Raw genomic sequence first — 15,140 nt, forward strand, 5'->3', positions numbered from 1 at the left:
AAAAACAGCAATTCAAACTTATTGAACCAGTCATTGCTGATTTATGGAACTAATGTCCAGATGATGCTGGTTAATAAAAAAATGTTTAAGCAAATGTGGCTCAATAAATATTTACTATTGCTTTCTTCCGAAATTTAGTAAAAGTAATTAGAAATATAAGGTAGTTTGAATGAGTATTTATATCTTTCTGATGGGAAAGTATTTCGAGTAAATAAAAATTGTAAGAAAGAGACCTTAGCACGTTAAACTAAAAACCTATGTTGAGCCACACTTTGGTAGATAAGAAACCCTGTTATCCTTACGCCGCCTGACAGCTTAGCGACTTCCACCTGTACTCACCGCATGCTGCACAGCTGTATGTTTCTCCAGTCTCTAAAAACCAGTTTGCTATCGATCCAAGTAGTATTTATGTTTCTGGCCGATCGGCAAAACAAAGGCCAAAGACTGACCTACAAAGGAGCTGCAGACAATGGCAGATGACCTCATAAATTGCATCGTTATGAGGTTCATAAATATATTATTGCTTCATATTCATAATGCACTTGAGGCCAAGTGTCGGCATGTCCTTGGACCAGCAATGGGATCTACCTGTCGGTCCAGAAAGAGCATCTCCAGAGCCCTAAGATTTATGGCTGCAATGGCAAGAGCTCTGCTTTTTTAGCAGCAATTTAAAATGCATAAAATATTTGATGGTCCCTTTAACTCAAAACAAGGCATCGGGAAAGGAAACGAGAACTGCCACTGGCCTCCTTAGATCGTCTTCATCTCCCTGATGGCTAATCCCATTTTATGGCATACGTGCGGTCTGGGGCCGTAAAATTGTTTTGTCACCTGTTGAAAACATTTTTTATTTTTAATTGAAAAAATCTGTTTGGGAATGCCTCGAGCTCCAGAGCACACAGAAATTTCATAAATTTCTAGGCGACCCAACACTCGCTGGGGAAAAACCAATGTTTTTCTTGCGCTGGCTTCGCTTGCCTTTCTATTTTCACCACCGACTTTTTGTCTAAATTTAAACGTATTTATACGCAGGAAAATATGAATTTCAACCGCTTAAGGTCCATCCTAATTGCCGCCAATTAACACCTTCAATAAGCCCAAATACCAAGAGCTCATTTGTCAGGGCCACGGGGGCGTTCAAATGCCTCGTGGCTCCGGCCAAAAACATTTTGATTTATCAACTCTTTTTACATTCCCAACACGAGTGCATCGATCAGAGGCGGAGGACACGAAAATAGCTGCATTGGAACTCCAGAGTCATCGGAGTCATCTGCATTAAGATCCGACAAACGACAACACTCGAATCGATTTAACTCTTTGACCCCGCCCACTCGTCGACCCCGATAGATCCAGGTTTCTGACTCGACCGACAGCCAACATATGCGAGGGTCTATTAAAAAAATTGTTTATGAAAACAAACATTCTCGAGGCGATTAATCATTGGCATCATCGGCGGCGCGTGGGGGAACTCTTCAGCCATATAGCATATAGCACCCATCTTCCATCTTCCATCTACCGTATAACCCCATCATATCGAGCTGCTTCTGCCGTTGATGATGATAATAATGATGATGATCTCCATCTCTCCATCTGCAGTAGCTGGCTGAGTGGCTACAGTTTTCATTTGGAAATCGTTTTATGGTCCCATCTTGGGGCACTCATCGCGATGAGAGGGGGAGTGTTAAACGTCTGCCAATTAGTGATGCTTGTTGGATCTGTTGCTGCGATCGTTCTCCTAATTGGCTAAAATATGAAATGCCTTTCGCTTAATCACTGGAATAAATCCTCCCGATCGTAGCCAATTCATGAAGATCTAAGAGTTTAAGGGGTGGGGCTAAAAAGGAATTTTAATAAAGTTATTACCTTAAGAGAACCCATTCTACGAAAAGTTTATCTACCCAATGTTCTTAAACCATTGAGATACATAATCAAAGAGCTCACAAGTCGAGCACTATTTCTGTTTTGTATTTCATAGATGTGTAAATCCCCATACGCAATTTTATGTTCACCTCGTGTAGTAGTATTGCTGGCATTGTTGTTGACAATTTGCGATATAAAAACTGATGTCCTGTCCGGCAAATATCCTCGGGGGATGGCCGGGATGGATCTCAGTGTGATTTGATTGTGAAAACCGAAACAAACAAAAGTAATTTTTGAATGAAAAGCAATAAATTTGAAAACATTTATTGGTTTTTGGCTGGCTGTCATGTGCCAAAAGCAGCAGCAACAGCAGCAGCAACAGCAGCAGCAGCAACAACCGAAGGGGCATTGCTGCTGCTTGCATCATTTAGCCCGGCTTTATGAGTCGCACAGACGGATAGGAAAAGATACAGATAAATATACAGATACAGATACATGTACCATCCATACATCCACCCACAGATGGACAGATAGATGACTCCTTTGGATTTCGGGGGTTGAGCATGGAATGCTGAGGAATCTTCATTTCAGATTGACACTGAAAAACTTTTAGATGGACTTTAAAAATATAAAGAATATTCTGAATTATATGGAATATCTGCAATATATATATATGTATATATAAAGATAATTAACCATTGTGGTAGTAGTTGTAAATACAGATTTCCTCTTTAAGCGAATGTTTAATTTTTAAAATAATTCATGTAAAATGTATTACTTATGATTTTATACGCTGGATGTATCTACACGCTTATTTTGTTTTGCTCAGTGCACTAGGAAGAAGCACTTGAGGGGGTTTCCGTAGTTCGGGCCTCGTCATTAGTCCCCGCATGGCGCGTGCCCGGGTTCTCCATGGGTCCCCGAACAGATCCCGACCAGAAGGCCAGGCCGTAGAAGTGCAGCGACAATGGGCCGGAATACTTCCGCAGTTGGCAGTTGCAGGAGGAACACTTTCGCATAATAACAATAACAATAAACCCGAAGCGGGACATGCCGGACAATGGAGGTGGTGCCCTGCGGTGGTCTAATGAAAGGGGGTGGACCCGTTGGCCAGTGGTCAGAGGTCAGGGGTCCGGGGTCGGCCAGTTTAAATTGTGTCATGTTCGCATTTGGGATACATTCACATTGTCCTATTTATAGGACTTCTGACCATTGTGGCAGGCTGAAAATTGAAATATTACACTTTTCACTCGAAAGCGGCGCTTTGTCAGCAGCAATAACTGTGAAATCAATATCGGATCCTTTGGCGACCTTTTGCCAATCTGACAGATGACCCGAACGTCCTTCTGCCCATCCTGTCCACTGGCAGGACATTAACTCAGTCCACTCAGTGCAGTGAAAATTAATGTGCCATATATGACGCTTCAATGAGTGGGTTCTGTCACTTCCGATCCCCATAAACGTGATCCTAATGATGCCACATTTCAATCCCGGTTCAGATGGATAAGTTTGATACAATGCACATGTAATTCAAAGCCTTGAGGACATCGCATTGAAATGAAATTGTGAGATAAGCGGTTTAGTTTAGCAGGACATCTGGAAGTGTTGCTGATATTAAGGATATGTGAGGAAATTTTTATAAATATGCTATGACTAACTTTTGAAAATTTAGTAATGCATTTTTGGGTAGCCTTAGGCATTTCGGACTGAATCCTGCGGGCTATTGGCCTTATTCCCTTCTCCCCGACCCCTAACCTTTGACCCCCGACCCCTGATGCTTCCCTCTTCCGCTCCCCACAACACCAGCACACAGCAGACTGTCAACGCATTGTCAATTCTATTTTTATGTTTTATGTTTTTCGTTTTGTTTTCGATTCATTTATGTTTTCCCTGTTGTTCTCGTTCTACTTCTCGTTTTGCGTGGCTTCCGCTGCGCTTCATTTGGTCTCCTCAAGCGGTTGTCTTTTTTCCAAAATTTTTTTTTTTTTTTGGTATGTGCCCTCCTTTTGCCCACCCCCCTCTAAACAAAGACACCCCCGCACCCGCCACTGACCTTTTTGTTTTTTTAATATTCCAGTGTAATATTTCAGTTTTTTGTGTGCTCCCTTTTTTGTCGAGCTGCCTACGCGGGGTTTTCTTTGAGTGTGTGTGTTGACAATTTGTTGGTTGTTTTGGAGAACCGCTAAATAGCTACAAATTTATGAGCGTAAATAGGCGGCGTAAATCAATTTTTAATGCATTTCCATTTCCATTTGGTGGCCCGCCAAATGTCAACAGTAAATTGATGAGGCGACAGTTATGCATACGAAAAAAATGTTTATTTAGAGCCATTCGAGTTTCCTTTGCTGCTCGAGTGAAAAACATTAAGGATATGCAGGGAAATGTAAGCAGAAGTGAATACTGACTTGAAATGTTTCAAAGACATAAGTATTTCGTAAATGTGCCTTTTTAAATTGAATTTTAAACCCAAGCTAAAGGTTAATTTCGTGCCAAATTGAAAAGCTTTAAATTATTCCACCGAAATTGCAGGAAAACAGATGAATTACTCAAAACTTAACCATCGCATAATGCATATGTACAAATGCAAATTTTCACTCCCAGCCACACACACACACATGAATTACTTATCCTTTGTGCATGAGTGGGTGTGTGTGTGTGTGAGTGTGGAACTTGTCGCATGTTTGGTTGCAGCTTTTCCATCAAATCCAATTTAATACGCTTAAGTTCTTACTTTTTGTTTTTCCGCCTTGCTTTTATATGTATATGGGCAAATAAAGAAAGCCACATGCAAAAGCAGCTGGCGCCCACTTTCACCGCCCACCAAACGATGTCGGCTCAATTTAATGTTATCGATTTTTAATTTTCCTATTTCCCATTCGAACTTTTTGCTTATTCGCAGACTTGCGAGCATTTTTAGTGTCCCCTTGGTTTTAATGTGAATTACAGGGTGACCTGACCTCCCACCTCCCACCTCCCACCTCCCCCCACCACATTCCCCTCCATTTTGCAGCACGTAAATAGTTAAGGCCTGTAATTTAATCGCATTTGTATCGATGCTTTTTGTTTTCCCGCCACCATTGCCACCATTGTCTCTTTGCAATTTAGCAACTATTTTCCTGCCGTTTCAGTTTCCATTCGAATCGAATTCAAGGCGTGGAATAATAGTCGTGCTAATACACAAGCGGCACAAAATGATATACATGATATACATAAGCAGGCATTTATATGGGGCCATCGATTCGAATCGATGGGAAGCCCTACAGATGAGCCAAGTTTGCATTTTCATTCGGTATCCATATTGTTTGCATTTCTCCTTCTTTTTTGTCGCTTTTTCCGCTGTAATTAGCGCTTTGTGCCTTAAATATCGAATTAAAAACCTTTTGTGCAACTTTTGTAATTGGATTTACGGCGGATAAGACGCGTAAGGCCTGTTTTTCAGGAAAGTAGAGCTAGAAAGTGCTTTTATAAACACGTTCAGATATGATTTAGACAGAAACTGCCTAAATCATTTTGAACTAGCTCCCACAATTGGCATTAATTCGAGACTCCAGCGCATTGAAGCACAAATGACGTCCAAAAATATTTCACGCTTTAATTAAAAATCGAAATTGAACTGCCAATAAAATGTTTGTTAACCAACATAACCGCATCTGTTAATGTCCGCGGAAAGGGAGCGCCGTGGGTAGAACACCATGCCATACCATATACCATATACCATGCCATGCTCAATGGAGGGCATCCGATCCGGCCATTTCATTGCCTCTTCATCAAATTTTTGATAAAAGGCCGCGCCAATAAATTAAATGTATAAATTCATTTAATGAATTTCGATTTCATTGTTTCAGGCGGACAAACGGACAAACGGACAAGCGGACAAACGAGCCCAAAACCAGATGACGTACTCTCGTGTGTGCATATTAAAAAACCATCAGCGTGTTAATATGTAATTTGTGTCGTCAGTCGTCGGTGCAGCCACTGCTCTCAAATAGAACATAAATTAAATATCAATGAAGCACCCCCTCTTAATTCTTATTTTCTTATATTTGCCGCAGCTGGCTGAAATGGTTTTCCCGGCAAAGATCTGAGGGTAAACCGAAATTGATTTGCTCCTTAGCCGAGCAACTTCTCGGCTTCGATCGTTCTGTAGATCTATAGATCTGTAGAATCGGTGTTGACAAATTTCCCAAAAAAATAAAGAGAAGAATCCGAGCGCAAACAAAGCCGGCTACAGTAGCCTTAGGGCCAAAGACAATTACCCGGGCACTCGTGGAAAGTTAGTTAAAAGTGCCCCTCAAGGATCCTTGGATCTCGGTTCTCGGTTCTCGAATATGGAATCTGGAATCTGGGATCGTGTGCAATCAACCGCAGTTACCCAAACAAAGGCCAAAGACGACACATGACGGATGAGTTGTTTGCGCAACCTAATGAAACACGCTTTGTCTGCAGGATCAGCAAGGATGCCTTCGAGAAATTTGTCAACCGAGTTCATTAAGCCGGTCCGGCCCATTCGGCATCTCGGATCCCGAGCTCTGTATCCCATATTTGTGCCCAGACCATTAAATTCCAATCTGTCGTCGCCGCTCTTTGATGGCTTGGAAATTATTAGGGATTTATTATGATTATTATATTAAGAGCACAGCAGGCCATACCGCAAACAATGAGTGAATTGAATGGACTGGAAACCGGTAACCTGTACCTGAATATCGCTATTAGAGATTTAGTTTTGTCTGCCACCAAATATTATTTTACATATCAATTATTTAATTGTTCTCCGGCATTCGTTGGGTATTGTTCCCGTGATTCTTTGGCAATGACAATTTGGAAAATTGCATGCCGAACATCGAGAAGAAATCCCGGATTTTCACATAATTACATCGGTTTTCTTGGGGAGCCTTGTGAGTAACACTGGGAAATGTGATATTTTTCCGCATTTAATTTATGGTTGGAATACGGGAAATTTGTTATCCACATTTGTCGCAGATGGAGAAGAAAATTGGGATTGGGATCAACGCATATCGATTACGATTTCCAAATAATTGGTTTACAATAGGCTATATATCATTGGTTTTGGGTGAACGGCAAAACGGTGGGGAAATGGATCAGGTATTTGATATATGTTTTAGACTTTTATAATTGCAAATAAGAACTCCTATTTTAAAGAGTATTTTGTCTTCTTCTACATTTAAGAAATGTATAAGCTGAATCAGATCTACCGCCTTCTTAAATGTCGAACTACCTCCTCAATTTCCCCGCTGCCATTAAATGGGAAAATATAAATGGTATTCAATTAAAGCGAATATAAAATGCAGGTGACGTCTGTGACTCGTTTAATGAGAACATTAAAAAGATATCAGAAATGAGTCAAAACTCGTCTGTCTTTAACCTTCTATTTAACCTCCTCCCACAACAAAGACACCCACGACTTCAAAGCAGAAAACCCATGGGAACGGAATGAAAAGCCGTCGCTGGCGAGATTCATGGGCTTTTCTTGCACCGTTCATTAGCCATGCAAAGCGCGAGTCCGAATTTAATTTCAATCAAAATCCAAATTATATGAAAATCAAATAAAAATCTGGAAAAAATGAAGGCACTTGCTCGCATTCTAATCAGAAAGGTGCGAGGGCGAAGGTAATTTCAGGTATTCTTTCCTGTGTGAAGCGGTACATAAACTATTTCACATCTCTTTGTCGGCCGACGGCTTCTTTCAAGAACGGCTTAGAAATCATTTTAAAGGTAATAATTCTCCTTTCATACCCACGTATTGAATTTTGATGATTAGCTTGAAATTCTGTTGAGGTAAATTGTATTAGGGCAACGTAATTTAACCAATTTTCCGAGGGAAAACCTATTGAAGAAGATACAAATCGGATACAAATCTGTAAGCTAGAGCTGCAATAAAATTAAAGAAATAATGAATTATATTTTAAAAATATTATTTATACATACATATATATTTAACATTATTTAAAAAATAAATAATTATGATTATAAAATAAATTTGTATACGTTTTTAAATGGTTTTGATTAAAGTTTTTCCTGCTGAAAACCATTCGAGTGTTTTTTCAGCTCAATTCTATTCAGACGCATTACTTCCATTCTTTATTGCTGAGATTTTTGTTATTTACCCTATTTGCATATATGGAGTAGGTAATTTCACTTATGCATATAAAATTGAGTCAATAAAAGTTTATGCTAAGTCCGCGAATAAGGATTCATATGAGAACGAATGTTTATCCTTCCATCACCTATTCCCATTTCCTAAAGTCGCCGCATTAGGCAAATTAACTGCCTTTACTTGTTAATACACTGAAGAAAAAGCATGGAAATTAAATTACAATAAATTTACCTCTGTTTTAGTACATTGTGTTACGTTATTTTTAAAAAATAACACGCTAATTTTTTATTTATTAAATTTTGTAAATTTTTATATTCGGTAATGTGTTTTTTGAAGCTACCCCTCAACTGTTTAGGAATTAGCTCCTGGGCCACGTTTCTTGAAGCAGGCCTAAGACCTTGGCACACTCCGCCCCGCCTCCTCGCCTTCCCACCCCCCAAACCTCCCACTTCCCCCCTGCTTCCCCCATTGCCACAAGGGCCATGCAAAGTTTATTGTCGCTGGTAATTCGACGAGTTTTTGCTTGGGGTTGCTTTTTTATCGAGGAGGGTGCAGGTTGCAGGGTGTCATGCGTGTCGGCAAAACATATGCATAATTATTTAATTGAATTAAACAATTTCGTAAATGGTAAATGATGCGACAATATGGCGGCGTCGTTGCTGCGCCTCCTTTCGCCGGAAATTTGCATAAATACATAATTATGGAGTTACATTGTACGATGTGGGTATACATATAGTATATACATACGATTGTGTGAGTGCGTAATAAAATTTGCATGGCTGGCAGAAAAAAGCTTTTACGAGTCGAAAACTCAGATGGAAGGAGGATTGAATGGAAGACTCTGGTCCTTGTCAGTTGCCAATTTTGATGCGTTGGGGGTGAAAAGTTTTGGCTCGGATTTCACCAGTGAATGGATCATTAAATCCGCTAGTTGCTCAAGATTCGTGACGAATTTGAATCTATAAATGGACTTACTGAAACTTCAGTCAATTTGAATATGTTTATACCCGGCTTATTTATAAAGCAAATGATGAAATTGTAGGTAAATGATACATAAAGTTAGTTTAAAATTCTAAACATCGGCATATATACATACAAGTAAGATCATCTGTATACATTCGTTACTTGACATTCACAACAGCTCCCTCTTCACGTGACAGCGAATTATGCAAGGAATTATTCCTGTTGCCGAAACATTCATAATCTCCTTATAAGCCGGAATGAAAAACCAACCATTTCGAAATTGTCACAGCATTCGGAAACGACAAAAAAAGGGAACTTCCTGCTGGCTGGATATGAAATGGAATCATAACAGGATCAGCGATAACAATGCAACCAGGGATGTCCTGTGTATCAGTATGTTTGTATTCACTCATCCTGCCTAAACAAATATCTCGCTCGAGAGCACAGTATAAATGTAGAGATCACATTTATAGGGAAAGAGTTGCGTTCGCTCCTCCATTTCGAATTAAACCCATTCACCCCTTTAATTTCAAAACCCCTGCATACAACTCTTTTTTGAATTTGTCACAGTTGAATAAAAAATGAAACTACTTCACGGCGATGCAACAAATGGTAAACAAAAGCTAAACAATTTGTTAGAGACCTTGCTTCACATGGTGGCCAAATACTAGGCTTCTTGTTGTTGTTTCTGCTTTTTGGAATAGAGAACGCTACTAGTGGCCAAATTTTGGCTTTTTCGGTTGGGATGTGGGGAGCCCAACGTGCCATTGACCTGATTAACATAAAAATGCCCGCAGTTTTCCTCCTCTTTTTTTTGTGGGTTTTTTCTTTTTTCAATTTGCTGCTGTCGGTTTCAGTCGCATATATACTGTAGATATATAAGTTACTATATAAGACATTTACACCCATACGCAATGGAAATTTGAACGGGCACTGGGGAAATAGCAGCTGACAAAAAGTGAAACTGCGAGACGATGGCGACAAAAAAGCCAGACACAGACAGTGTTAAGGGGGTGCCAGGGGTTAAGGGTTGGGCTTTTTGGGGCGCTTTCGGTGGGGGGGCACCCGGGGGCGGAGGACAGACATGGGGGCGTGGACGGACAAAGTTTTTTTCGGCGGGAGTTGCCACCGAGGCCAGAGCAATTGGCAAGGACTCTCGCTTAGAAGCCGCCGGAAATTGCCCCAGACAGACAGAGATGGATGCGAGTGCGACAGAGAGAGAGAGAGAGAGGTACATAGCCACACATGTAAAGGGCCTAGAAGAACTCAAAATACACGCAGAGAAAATAGGGGCTCTTATATTATACTCATGCACCGCTTGTATTACGATAGGTAATGCATTTTCAGAGGATAAATACAGTTTCACTACTACAACTATTTCTTTATCTCGAATTTAAGTGAATGGATGATTGAAGATTTACAAACATGAATAATGGGAAGAATAGTAAGTTTTTGTACAAAAATTCTCAAGAATAATATAGAATTTGTTGCACTTACTTCTCCAGTGCAGAACCCACAGCAACCCAACAGGAGCAGCAGGAAATGCGAGGGCAAGGACATCGCAGGCAAAAGGGGAAAGTGTGGGTGATGGGGGCCCAGCCACTTTCGTCACTCTTCGACGCATCCTGAAACGAACGGGGAATCCCCCTCATAATGAAACCAGCTAATATATCTTGTTGACGTCGCCAGCAGTGGCAACAAAAAAGAAGGAAACGACACCAGAGGACCAGAACCCCAAAACCCGAAGCCGAAGCCAGAGCAAAAGCAGCACAGACATGTCTATTTTGGACCATATCGATTTTGTCGGGGCCCTGACTCTACTCTCCTCTTCTTGGGGGAGGGGAGGGGGGATGGCAGAGGGCGTGGCCAAAGGATATGGGTGGAGCTGAGGGTCTGAAGCAGCCCGGCTAAATGGGCCAACATTTAAATGCAACAATTGTCATTAAATTTTCATCGGACGCAGGCGAAAGGTTTGCTTAAAGCAGTTGAAGATACAGTTTGGTAAGTGAAGTTGAAGGATATCCAACATTTAAATTCAGTGTTTATTTATATTCAATTTATAATTATGGGTAATCATTATAATTAAGGATGTATCAAGTGAGCAGCTTTAACTTTAAGAGCTACAAATAGTTTATTTTCATGAGACAGAATTAACTTAGCTTTTATGAAATGCCTAAAGATGATTTATTAGATTAGTTGCTGCCACAATTACTTGCCCAAGAATGCGCGGTGGCTCTAAATCAGCTCGGCATATTTGCTCAACTGATTCTAAAATATGATACAAATAATTTATGTGAGCTTGGAATTCCTCAGCCAATTGAAGAATTCCTACGACATCTGGTGGGCACTTGGACTCCCCATTCTGGGCGGGATTCCACCGATCTGCTTCAAATGAACATGTGGCTGCCACGAGCCAAGTGTGTATATGTGCCCCCAAAGTGTTTTTATGCTGCTTTATTTTATGAATTCCATTTTCATTAGGAGGGAATGCAGCGCCACATAAATTTGCCATTAAGTGATCGAAATGATGATGGTTTTTAGGGGAGTGGAGTGGAGTGGGCGTGTTAATTGCCAATGGCAGCCGCAAAAGTTGAGTTATGGGCAAAACTTTTCTCCGCCGCCTGGAAAAAATCGATGGAGGCACTTTAAAATGGGCGCCCAGCGAGCCAAGCGAGAAAGGACAACACTAGGTTGGATACACTCGATATGTATCCAGCAGATACATTTTGCACTTCTCCCTCGCACAAGCGAACTGTGTATTTACCTAAGCAAAAAGACGCTCCAGGGAACGGGGAAGTAGGAAGTCCTGGCCCGAGACGGTGTCCTTTTCGCTCTCCCTCAGTGTCTTTGCACTAGAATTTCTTAGTTTTGCCAGCGATATAGATTTTATGTCGCCCCACAAGGAATTCTTTTGCTTCGTTTAAGTGTGCAAATGTTTTCACCCTCGGAAAAGGAGCAAAATTTCGTCGGGAAATTTGTTTATTTGTGTGAGTTGTTCATCTGTGCGAGGCTGTTGACATTGGTTTCCAGTTTACAAAGAAATCGATTAAACGCAATCGGGTAAATGGCCCAAAGTGTCGGAGCCAAAAACCCGCCACCGCCGCCGCCACCGCCCACAATCCACCCACCGAGACAAGGTCAACTCTTAAATGCCTCACAGTTTTCGGGTTCTGTCTCTGTGTTTTGCGGCAAGAATTAAATTTCCCTCAATTCGAGCGCCAGGTTGTAGGAGAGGTTATGTATTTTCAATAAACCAAAACAAGGCTAATCGAAATAAACAAAAATAGAGAGCCTTTAGGAAGAGAGTTAGAAGTTTGAAGAAAAATAGAGCAAATGCATATGAAATAAATAAAAGGGTAAATACATCAGAGTAAACTGCAACTGACCAGAAAGCGGAACTCAAATTTAAAGTAAACCTCAAGTATGATATGTATTTTTTGTAAACTTTAAAAACAAGTTAGTAAATATACATTTTTAGTGTCTAGTAAAAACAAACTGCAATAACTTGTTAAAATACGAAAATAAATTGAAAATGCAAAGCAAATATTACAAATAGAACATCTAAAAATACACTAAAAATGTCACAGCTACAATGCACTGAAAATTAGTTATACCACGTAAAAAGGCAATTTGAGCAGAAGAGTATTCAAATTCAAAATAGGCCCTTGAAGAAGCAGAAACCTCAAAACGTATCGATTCCCCCGAATGTGTCATCGTTAACATAAATCAGACGAAACGAATTAGAAACCCATTCGACCCACACGCAGACAAAGGAACCTTCGGTACTCGTAAGTACTTAATTTAACGGCAAACGAGTAAAATAAAAATAGGGAACTTCTCCAGCTTTAATTTCTATTTCTATTTCCATTTCAATTTATTTTATTACACCTCCCGCCACACGTGAGATATAATATATGGAAGACCCAGCCATCGATCCTGACCAAACGACGTGCATTTTACATTTTATTGAAGTTGCAGATGGTTAGGTTAACTTTGGGCCAAGTGCCGAATGATTTAGGCCGTTAGACGTGACGAATGAAAATTAATTTAAAATAATTTAAATGAAAATAAATGCTCCTTTTTCTATATTAGTAAGATAAATATTAAAAAAGGTATTTAAAGTTAAATATTCCCAAAAAGTGTTTATGTAGTGTATTATAATGGATCCAGCTTTCTTTTTAGATCCCACCGAAATATTATTATATTATTTAAAGTTAAAATTCCCAAAAAGTATATTATAATGGAACCAGCTTTCCTCTCAGATCCCACCGAAACATCCCATAACCTTTCCCAACCTTCTCACGTTTTCTTATCGCAAATGGTTGAAAAAAATGAGGGAAACCGAAAATATAAAAGATCTTCCGCAGGTTCCTTGAAGGTTTTGGTTTTGAGCTGAGGTCAAGCGAAGATTTGTCGCATTTGCTGCTCAAAATGTGTAGTAATAATTTATTCCAAAATTTAATTATGTTCTGGTCGGGAAAACGCTTTGATTTGTTTTCCCCTCTTACTCGTTATATCATTCTACGATTTTCCCTTAAATTTTCTGTTTTTGTTAACGATTTTTATGATTGTGGAGACAAATCGGCGTCATCAAAAATTGTTGGATGGAAAACGAGTTTCGAAATGATTTGCATAGAAATGCCACTTGCTGTCCCGCTCTGTTGCACTGTTGGAGTGAGAGGGAAGAAGAAGGTACACCGCCATGATTATTAAAAAACGAGAAGATCTTTGAAGCAAACTTCAAATGGGTTATGGGATCGGTTTCTTTTTTCTAGGGGTATTCTTTTGTGATAGATGATGTTGGTGCAGAGGCACGACTTCTTAGACTTTCTGTCTCTCGATGCTGCCATCTTTTTTCGAAATGCTGTATATCTCATGGAATATGAAAATTTCATTTTAAATGGTCTTGTACAGACTGGTATGATCCCATAGAAGGGATCAAGCGAGAGGGTTAGTTATTATTTGATATCATCACATATGTATGTACGTGTGTATAGGTGGGCAGGATCTACATTTTTAAGTAGGGATGTTCGCGGTGGTTGGGAAAGCGGAACGCATCACAGTTTGCATTGCGCGTTCGTTTTTATTTTCAATTCAATTTTTATCACAGCCATTTTGAAATTGTTGTTGCCACTGAATGGTTTTCTAGTAAATCATAAGTGCCAGCTGTTGGCCCTTCCCCCTGAATATTTAGGGCTGCCACGTAGATATCATGCAGATTTCGAGATACATTGCATATAGTGTGTGCATGCGGTACGTGATGCACTCAATCGAAATGAACCGAACTGAAATCAAATCAAATCGATTTGAATCGAGTTGAATGTAAGCTACAGTAATCGTGTGACAAACGTACATGCATAATTCATGCGAACTGAGGGATTATTTTTAGAAGTTTCAGAATTTGTGAGAATGTTCTATGTTTTATAGAAAAGAATATAATAGTGGCAGTTGACAGGCAAAATTGAAAGGCAAAATTAAACTTTTTTATAAATCCATATCGCCAACTATACCCAAATAACTGTCTTATTTAATTAAATATAATTTAGATAATTAAATTCCCCTTTCAAATGGGTTTCATCTCCAATAAAAGGATGATGAGTTGTAATATCATATAAAAAATTCTAAGTAAATATTATATTGTCAGCTTAGGTTTCTCAATATTTACTTATTCACCACTATTATATATTTTATGTAATTTCAGATTCTTCAATCCCTTTTATAAATCAGATATCTCCATATTTAAGCCAAGTGAACTTGGCATGTGAAATTCCCGTCGGCAAATCGCTGGCCAATTTGAAATCCCTGCTGCGAAAAAGGACTTTCGGCGGCCAAGACGCCTTCGTCATCGACGGAGAAGAAGAAGCAGCTGACAGAAGGGAAATATGGATAAATAAAAGGAGCGGCAAGGACCGCAGAGCACATAAAGGAAAAATATGATTGGCATGCCGAGCCAACGAGCAGTCTCTCAAAAGAAGAAGAAAAAGTGTGTAAAGAAAATAAGGGCCTGCGTCGACGTCGCTCCGCCTAAAGTTGTCATAATTTGCTATATATGCGTTTTTATTTATTTGCCGATCCGCTGCGCACGTTCATAAAAAACGAAGACGTTTCGTTGGATTACTTTATGTGCCTCTTTTTTTTTTATTCGTTTTTTTTTACTCTCTCGCCGCCGTCACAGAGAGCGAGTGGTTAGAGGAGCACAGCT

Source organism: Drosophila yakuba, chromosome 2L, assembly GCF_016746365.2.
Source record: "Drosophila yakuba strain Tai18E2 chromosome 2L, Prin_Dyak_Tai18E2_2.1, whole genome shotgun sequence".
NCBI lineage: Eukaryota > Metazoa > Arthropoda > Insecta > Diptera > Drosophilidae > Drosophila > Drosophila yakuba.